Raw genomic sequence first — 11,016 nt, forward strand, 5'->3', positions numbered from 1 at the left:
AGGTTTGTTTCATTCTCTAAAAAAACACTTGCAAAAGAAGTTCAACCCATACTGAAAAAATGAGATATTAAGTAGTTATAAATAATTATGTGCAGCGGGTTTTTCATTGACATTTGATGTGATCCTCACGACAGACGTTAGGATACTTATGCTTGACAAACCAATATATTGATAAAGATTGAAATTGCAACTTTTATATACTTAATTTTATATATGTGTCTCTACCACATAATGTAAGTTGTATATGTGATATTTTATCTTAGTGCATTACTATTAATTGAAAAATTCAATTGAAGTTATTTTTTTTACTGCTGATAACTCTTTAGCAAATGATAGTGGAATAAGTTTACCAAGAAGGACCGTAGAAAGAAAAAATAATATTTCATTTCCATTATGAGGGGAATACTTTCATATTCATTGTGGTGCACACATTATAAATTTCATATATAAAGATGGTACGAATGATACAAATGATACAATTTCAAATATTCGTGACGGTGACAAATATATAAGGGGATCACCAAAACGACTACATGCTTTCAAGCAATATATAAAGGTAATGGGTTTGAATGAGAAAAAAAGTTTAAACTATGATGTTCATACTCGATGAAACTCTACATTTATAATGATGAAAGATGCATTGTTATTCAAGAGATGTCTTCCAACATTTGACATCATGTGATCCTAATTATGGATGTTTGCCTTCTAAGGATAAATGGTGTTATGCATTTGATTTATGTCAATTCTTAAAGTTATTCTATAATGCTTCGACTAAACTGGTAACATCTAATCTTATTTTTGAAGAAATTTTATCAACTTACCATTATTTGTGCATGCATCATGAAACAACAAATGAAAATATAAGGGCATTGACGTACAAAATGCAAGAAAATTTTGACAAATATTTCAAGAGATACAATATTCTCTTTGCAATTGTAGTTGTTTTAGATCCTAGGTTCAAGTTGTCATATTTGAAGTATTAGCTTGACAATTTGGATAAACCTGATGCAATGATAAATATAAATTTATAAAGAGAGCATCCTTTATCAATTATATGCTGAGTACAAAAGCATGCATAATTACACTAACACAAGTAATATGCAAAGGAGTAATGCATCTACTAATACCATGACTGCACCTGAAGAGTATAGAAGTGTGGATAGATATGAGCTCAAAGCATACTTCAGCTCTGTATCTCATGTAGTGGCTGACACAGATCTAGACAAATATTTGATTGATCCAATAAAAGAAATTACACATACTACAAACTTCAACACATTATCTTGGTGGAAGACAAATGAAAACTAATATAAAATTTTAACAAAGACTGCTCGAGATGTATTTGCAATTCCTGTACCTACAGTTGCTTCAAAATCTACATTTAGTATATCAAAAAGAATTCTTAATGATTATCGATGTTCAACCACTCCTGAAAATGTTGAATTATTAATGTGCATACATAGTTGGATTCATGATCAATGTAACTTGTGTAAAATGTAAGAAGCTCATAGTTCAATCTAATTTATTTTACATATTAACATTGTACCGTGCTTAAATTAATATGTGTTATAGTTATCATGATGCGGAGCAAAATGCTGACAAGGAATGTTGATCCAATGCATGATTATCAGAATAAATTTCCTTCAATTTGTAGTGTTTAGTATTCTATTTATGTAATTTGTGAACTAACTATTGTAAATCTTTTGCAGGTAATATCTTTCGTGGTGCAGAGTCGTGGATAAACTTATGATAGCATGGAATGTTGTTGTAAAATTCTTGAAATGTAAACTTTTAGATATTAAACTTGTGGTTCTAAATAAGGGAAAAGATTTGGTTTGCACATATAGCTTTGACTCTACCTATGAACGCCATGGAGGCACAAATCATCACCCAATCTCTCTGTCTATGATTAAACCCCAAGATCTTCATAGCCTTCATGAGGAATGCCCAATTTTATGTCATATGGCTTCAACATATCAAGCTTTAGAAAGAGAGATGGCCATTGTTGAACTCAAGACTATGACCATCTACTGCAACACATGAACCATTGCACTCTTGGATAAGCTTGGTGGGGACCAGGGCACCCTACTCATGGCTATTTAGTTCTTCAAGTTTTTCCCCATTCCATTAACCATGACCTTCTATATGAACTGTAGAGACTATTGTAATAAAAGACAAAAATCTTTTATATCCACTACTCTATGGAATTTGGAAAGTAAAGCAAATGCAATCGCTATTCACTTTATGGACTATCTTCCCAGTTGCAAAGTAGTCTCTAATGGCAGCAGCCATATCTAGACCCACAATGTCTTAAAACATTGGTGAAAGCCCACCAAAAATGCATCAGCATCTGGTGCCTTATCTCAATGATAACAAAAAGCTACCTCCTTAAGCTGGCCACCTCATGCTTGAGAAAGTTTGGGACCTTAACACACCCCTCCCACATGGTACCATCCAATGAATCTACATAGATGGACTCAAATAGCTGAGGACACTCCAAGTGGATCATATCTTGGATATCAGCTATGAGCCCATTAATAAACAGAGAAGTGATTTGGTTCTGGTTCTTCTAGTAGTTAAGAAAGGCATGAAAAATTTTGTTGTTCATGTCATCTTCAAAGAGTCATGTTACTCTCGATTTCTACTTTCAACATGTCTTCATACAAAGTTTATTTCATCTCCTTATGTACAGTCCACTCCAGCATATCATCTTGACTTGATGACTGAATTTTATCAAGCTCACACCTAAGATGGGGAATCTTCTCATCTTGCTTCCTTTACCGCCTAGAGTTCCACCAAGAGAGCTAGTAGTGGCAGTGTTTGAGCTTCTTAAGAACATAAACCATGTGGCATCCATATTGGGGTCTCTCCCACGCCTTTTGGAGCAATTGTTGACTATCTAGGCATGTGGTCCAGCAGTAGTAAAACCTAAAGATGTCTTTCTTGGTCGGTGTAATCATTTCCTTCTTTGTAGTTAGGTTCGGTGGGCCATGGTTTGAGGTTGTGTTGGCCAAGACTTTTAATGCGAAGTGAAACTAGGGAAGACCAACCTAGTTGACAAGGGCCTAATCTAGTCTACACTACAATTTCTCTTCCACTCACCTGTTGTTACACAAAGTAAACTTTCTTCTTTCATCTTCTATAATCAATAAACCACTATTGTGAACAAATCTGTTGAAGGATTCACAAGAGACGTGGGTGGGAGCTCTTGCCTCTTTGTTACTCATAGCATTAATATCTCCTAATAGGAACATTGGTTTGGGATACTTGAGACATCTTCTCACCTAGCTATTGGAGCGCATGAATTCTAAGCAGAAGATTTGAAGGTGTATACACTCCACACTCGACAAACTGAAAATTGGGATCTCTCTTAGTACGTTGCAAGGAAATCCAGCCCCTATTTATACCTTTCAGGTGCACTTCATGCAATCTGGTTTCTAACCACACATGATGCTAGTGACACAATTGCACAAAACAACAATGGAGGACAAATCATAATCATGCAGTGAGTTTTACCAGTTAATCTAACTGATCAAGAAATAAATAGGTCTCCAGCAACATGAACAATTTAGGGTTTTATTCTTGCAAGATTAGATGAAGATCCCTCTAGGCCTCCAATCTCACAGCCCCTCTTAACAATCCACATGAGACATCGCATGAATGAAAAATTAATAGAAGTAGCATAAATGAGAATGAGCATCAAGTGGATGCTCTCTGATCGCTCTCCATAACATCCTTAGATACATGAGAAATGAGAATCTGCCCTTCACCACAAAGAGGCACCAGCAAGGCTTCATCCGATCCCTGATCGGCTCTCACCACCTTGCACATGTTCCAGCCTTAGCTATCATAGCTTGGCTCCTTCCCCATCACCTGCACTTATCAAGAGCGGATCACTGCCTTGCTCGTCAAATGGTGCCATCACATCTTCTCCAGACTATCCCTCTCCACCAACTTTGGATTTCATGTTTCTACCACATGGCACTCTTCTTCATCTAGTTGGACGGTGTTGGTGACCTCTTTGAGAAAAATGCAAGGGTGTTTAGATGAAAACTTTAAACCCTTCAAAACTTTGTTTTGCCTCCAAAAACAAGCTTTGGAGAGTTTGGGTGCCATAAAAAATAGGTTTGAGAAAAACCAATTTTAACAAAGGATTATTTTGTAAAAGGAAGTGAAAAACCTGACTTCCCTCATGTGAAGTTTGAATGCCATAAACAAATGTTGAAGGATTGAAATCTACAGATGAAAATTCATGGATCAAAAAAATGTAGTCGTGCATGATTTATAGCCAACTTATATTATTGGATTTTCTCTTTCTGTTTGGTAAAGCTAGGATAAAATTTGGGTGACAAAAATGATGTCTATTGTTTCCCACCAATACCAACAGACACATGAGCACTAAATACAACGGCCAACACCAAAAAACCCATTTTGTTGTGTGTATCATATAAGTTTCACTAACAGCCACTACCGCAATTCCAATCAGCCTTAAATCTGATTGTAGTACTTAGCATTTCTAACTATAACTAAACATTCTACTCGAGTCTCATAAAATACAAGAGGAAGCCACTGAAACACAAAGAGAGAGGCATGCACTACATGAAAAACAAATTTACAGCATTGGTGGAGACGGACCAGTGGCAGAAATGGTGGAGGTTGAGTTCAGCTTGTTGTGCTAATGGTTGGAAGGCACTAGCTATTGCTTGGTGAAAAGGAGACGAGTTGGGAGAGGGAGAAGAAAAGAAAAAACCTAGAAACCAACCCACAGAGAGAGAGAGAGAGAGAGAGAAAGAGAGAGAGACGTACATTACATGGAACCTAGAGTGGCAATGGTGGTGAAGCTTGACGAGGCTGTGGTGATGGTGGTCAATGCTTGTTACGCCAGTGGTCAGATTGCACGGGTTGCAGCTGCAGATGAAGAGGAAGACATGATGAGAGGATAGAGAGAGGTGCACATTACCTGGAACTAGTGGCGACATTGGTGGAGCTAGACGAGCAATGGTAATGGTGGTCGACACTTGCTGTGGCGGTGATCTAAAGGTGCAAGGTGAAGAAGAGATATGAGTGTCAGGGGGAGAGAGAGAGAGAGAGAAGAGAGAGAGAGAGAGATATAAAGCAGAGAGGAGAAGACGAACGAAGCCCTAACAGCTTGTCTTTTTTTACACATATAAACATTGGACTTGTTGATGTCCGATCTTTTTAGGCAAACAAACATCCATGAAAACTCAATATAGAGCGCTAACCGCACATGATGGGGTGCAGTGCAAATTGTGAAGGATTATGATCCATGCTCTACAATAAGGTCTGTGCAATTCAAAAACACCCTCATGCTATTCATACAAAACTAGGTTTTGGACATATCACCTAAACAAACAAACCAATTTTTTTGGAACTCACTAAAAGTCTTGGAATCTTCATAAACCAAAGTTTTTATAAAATTAGGTTAGATTAGAGTGTGATCCAAATGCCCCCTCAAAATCGAGAGTAGGGAGTTAGCACAGTTGAAGTGCGGGATGGTGCTTATTTGATGAACTAACACGATTTGGCTCTCATGAGTCTCAAACTCTTTATGTCTCAATAGATGGATCAGCGTTGAGGCGTGCACCTCAGGGATAGTTTTTAAATAATTTTAAATTAACAAATTAAAAAAAAAAAAACTAGTCGGATGGGTGAAAGTCCCACCCGATGGTTTGTATTATTCACTATTCACCTTCTCTTTATGATAAATAGTAAATGCACCTTAATCCCCATTTCAATCCCTAATCCTCATTTCATATGTAACCGGCGAACCTAGAGTTGGAGGCTGAAGCTACTACTGGTGGAGCCACCAAGTCAACCCTCGTTGCCATTGGAATCATTAATAGCAGGAATCGACCATTGTTCTCAATGTCACGTATCTCCCTGTCTCTCAATATGTCTTGCAGGTTTCCTTCTCTCTCTCTCTCCTTTTCTCTCTCTCTGTCTCTCTCTCTCTGGCCATGGCTGGCTGCCCTTGCTCTTTCTTATCAAAGAAGACACTGGAAACCATAAATCCATTGGAGATCAGTCCAGCATTACAAGAAAGAAGTTTGATGATTATGAAAACAAAATCAACCAAAAAGAGGAGGTGCTCACCATGTCCTGCTATTGCTCAATAGAGAACAAGCAGTTTGTAATTATACTAATTTTCATATTGACCTAAAGGAAGCCAGAAGGTCATGCACTTCTCATATTTTTGTTTTCAAAAATATACATAGGGATTGCAACACATCCTAAGAGCTAACTCCTATTATTCTTTTAAAAATTAGTGTTGTGGAATTATTATTATATTAATTATTATTATTATTATTATTATTATTATTATTATTATTATATATGTATGTATATCTAAAAGCTTTTGTTCAATAGTTTCTTTTCATTGAATTTGTAATATGTTAATAATTTCAGTTTGTCATATGTCGTTAATATGTATTACGTTTCATGTTGTTAATAATTGGATATGTTTGGTAATTTGAGCTTGCAAATAATGTAATTGATCTCATTAGATGATTATTGAATTATATTTGCACTACATTATTCAGGTTTTAGAAAACAATGTGTTGTAGAATATCTTGATGATAGAAAGACAAGAGGGAACTTGAAATGCAATTACTGTAAGAAAATTTATAGAAGTGGCACTTGCAGAATGAAACAACATTTGGCTGAAACTGAAAAAAAATTGCTAAAGCATGTGACAAAGCACCACAAAGTGTTGTACAATTTTTCAAAAACTATCTAAAAGTACAAAAAAGTGAAAGACAAAGTAAAAGGGAAAATCTTAAATTGCTTAGAAATGAATGTTTGGAAAAGGAATAATCAGTGGTGGACTTATATTTCCTAATGTTAGTGAAATAAAGTCCACAAGACCTAGTGGATCAATTTATAACTTCAAATACTCGACATCTAACAATCAATTGAGTCTTCAAGAAAGAGGAAAGAAAGCAAGTATATTAAGTTATAGGTCAGTTTCTTTTTTGCAAATGTTTTGCCATTTCACTAATGTAACAATGCATATTTTGAGATAATGATTTAAGTTGTTGGTAATTATGGTCGAGAATCGAAACCAACAAATTACAATGAGATGTGGACCTCGATTCTAAAAAAAGAATTGACAAAGTTCAAATGAAATTAGAAGATTACAAAAAGACATGATTGATGACTAGTTGTATCATAATAGTAGATAGTTGGAATGATGGTAAAAATAGAAATTTGTTTTTTTTTTGTAAATATTCTTTCATATGTGTTGTTTTTAAAGTCTTATGACATTAGTGGTGTGAAGAAAATAGCTGATCATTTGGTAAAATTAATTGTAAAAACTAAACAAGTTGAGAGAAAAATAGTGTAGGAAGTTATAGAGGTTGCTAATTACAAAGTTGTATGTGTGAAATAAAAAAAATGATGGCTTTCAACATATGTTTTTGACACATTGTACAACCCATTGCCTAAATTTAATTTTTGAAGACATCACCATGATACATAAACAAGTAATTGACAAAGTAAATATTGTTTTATATACGGTCATACATGGGTATTAAATTTGATGAGAAAATGTACAAATGGCGAGAAACTTTTATGACTTGTTACATTTTTTTTATTTCTGATTGATTCTGTAGATTCTTCACACACACACACACAAAAGAGCATTGAAGTATATGTTTCTGTTTTCAAAATTTCAAAGTAACAATTGTTATACTAAAAATCCCAAAGGTAAAGATGTAATGTGTACTGTTACTCAAGATGAAAGTTTGTGGAAGATAATTTCACATATTATTAAAGCCGCATTATTTTGGTAAATGTGGTTAGAATTGATGATTCAAATGAAAACCAATTATGGGATTTTTATATAATTATATAAGAAGGGCAAAAGAAGAAATAGCTGACAATATAGTAAAATTTGAAAAAAATATTATTTGAAAATTTAAGAAATAATTGATAATAGGTGGGATAATCAATTGATATTATCGTCCACATGCTATAGAGTATTACTGCAACCTACATTTTCATTATGATGATGATGATATTATAGACTTACAATGTGATAATCTAGTTCAACTTTTTTCATACTATAGACAAACATTTTATAGATGAACAATGTGATAATCTAGTTCAACTTTTTTCATACTATAGACAAACATTTTATAGATGAACAATGTGATAATCTAGTTCAACTTTTTTCATGCGAGAAAGGAGTTGGTGAGTTTGGCAGATCATTAGCAATTGGAACAAGAAAGTAAAAACATCCAAGTACACTTTGTTTTCATTGTTTTGATTTATATTATGAACTTATGATTGGATAAAATGAGGCCATCTAAACTATTCTTTTGGTTTGCTTTTGTTAGCTGAACGGTGGGACATATTTGGTGATGAAACAAAACAAAATTGAAGAATTTTACTATGAAATCTCAATCTTACATGCAGTGCATCAGGGTGTGATTTTAATTAGAGCTCATTTTCTTTGGTAAATGAATGGAACTTTCATATCATTTATTGTGCTACCATTCAAATGTTTTTCTTATAATTGTTAGATGATTAATTTATGCAATTATACATACAAAAAGAATAAGTCACTTTGAACATAAAAAACTAGATTATTTAGTTTTTATCATGTATAATATGAAATTGAATGAAAGAGAAATGAGAGAGAAAAGAACTCAAGATCCATTATGTATTGATACTATTGATTCATATGATCAATGGGTTATTCAATAAGACAATCAATAGTTGATTCTTGGTCGGACTCTTCTTTTGACATACAAGACATTGACATTCATCCTTTTGAAGATATATCAAGGTTTACAAAAAGCGTAAAAAAGATTCAATCTTCTTAAAGGAGAAGTGTTGACAAATGTTGTTTGTAATTTTTGAAATAAAGATAAGAAAATTTCCTTTCCTTTAAGAAATAAAGATAAGAAAACTATCTTTTTCCTTTACTAAATGTTGTATTTTTTTATTTGTTATTTTTTTAAAGGTAAAGTAATATTAAAAGATTTAAAACATGAGAGTTTTGATTATGGAGAAACTTAAGAAGAAGATGAACTTATTCAATGTATGAATTATTTAAATGAAGATGAGTTGTCCTCCACTAAAGAAAATGGTGAATATACAATTAAACAATTGTCTTCAAAAGACATTTGAACTTTGTTAAAAATCACTTGGTAATTGCACTTTTTTTTTTATATATGCATATTTCAATATGTTTATATTATTATCCACCAATATCCATTATTTACTTGTTCTCTCAGTTAATATTATCATTGCAATCTTGGTTTCTCTAGCTTTGATTATTCATTTGCGAATGTTAGTAGTGTGCAACAAGATTTTGTCTATTCAAATAGCTCATTAGAATATTTTAACTATTAGACCGGTGTTATGCGCCTATTATACAAGCATTCTTCATACTACTCATGTTAGGATAGGTTGAGCCATAAGCCAATTACATAAGCAAACATTGCATCTATTCGAATTTACAAGATTTTATGGTTTGCATATATATTGTATGGTTCTTTATTGATATGCTTAATATTTTAGTTATTTCTTAAATTTGTCATTTTCTTATAAATATTACATGATTCACAGTTTTGTCTGTTAAGCTTATACTTCAATTAACACTTTGTCTCGCCTCAATTCACAAGAGGCTCAATGCTTAGGGCTGCACACAGGCTGAATTTAGCTTGACTAGACTCCAAACACAACAACAAATAATACGTTTAGGAACAATAAAAAACCGATCATAAAAGTAGGGATGGTCGTTCCTAAACATAATTAGCAACAGTCAAGCAACCGTTCTTCAAGTATTCCTCAAAGTAGCATTCCTAATTACTTTTAGGACCAGTCACGTCAGTTCCTAATCACTAGGACTGCTTTTACATGTGTTCCTAACAATTTAATTTTTAATTACATTTTCTCATTACATTTAAGAACAGTTACCAGTCATTCCTAATACTTCATCCAATCACTTTTTAGAAATGGTACCCCAATCATTCCTATATATATATATATATATATATATATATATATATATATATATATATATATACACGCAGAGAGAGAGAGAGATTTCCATATAAACATTGAAGAAAACAACCTTGTAGAACTTGGTCTTCAATTTTAAAAGTAACTATACATGAATATCAAACTGTACGTTACGGCCCTGCCTAAAATATCAATGAAATGCCAAAAGACCATATATCAGTCAATAATCACCCATTCCTAAATGATCAATATGAGCTGAAGATATTTGGTTTGATCCATGGCAATGTGCTTGGGCTGCTGGTAATATTCCTTTTGACCTCTAAAGTCATCAAAAGACTGCTGTGAAGTAGCCTCTGAATGCTTGTCGCTATACTCAGAATAGTTATCCAAATCAAAACTTGCTTTTGTTTGTGCTGCTGCTGCCACTGCATCACACGGAGAGGAACTTGATAAGGGCCTATTTATGTTTCCAGTGGAAGATCTTTGAACCCGACTACTGGAACCTCCTAGAGTTGACCTAGGAAACAAAGACAATGATCTTTGAGACTTCCTTGGTAACTCCAGGTGAGAATACCCTCTGATCTTTGAGAGACTGCAACTGTTCAAATTTCTGCATCCTTCTTTGCAACTAGCTCCTTCAGTTGTCACGTATAGAACAGAAGTTTGGAACAGTTTTTCATTTTTACAAGCTGGCAAAACATATAGTGAAATACCATGTAAAAGGACTTTCCTTGGAAATAAATCACATCATACAAAACACATGCTAAGCATGAATTATAAAGACAATAGAATAACATAGATAAATATATTTTCATGCAACAAAATACATACACAAACAAATGGTGTCTTAGTGTTACTAGAATGGCAACCAAATTGAGGAAAAGACAAAGCCCTGCAATCTAATAATGAAAAGTATTACAAACTAGCTGCCCCAATTTCAAGAAACTGTTTGACTGTCATGCACTTGAGAAACAACCACTAAATCAAGCTGCTCTCTCCCTGAGATGTGAGCTGGTAAAAGAAAAA

Source organism: Nymphaea colorata, chromosome 10 (assembly GCF_008831285.2).
Source record: "Nymphaea colorata isolate Beijing-Zhang1983 chromosome 10, ASM883128v2, whole genome shotgun sequence".
NCBI classification, from domain to species: domain Eukaryota; kingdom Viridiplantae; phylum Streptophyta; class Magnoliopsida; order Nymphaeales; family Nymphaeaceae; genus Nymphaea; species Nymphaea colorata.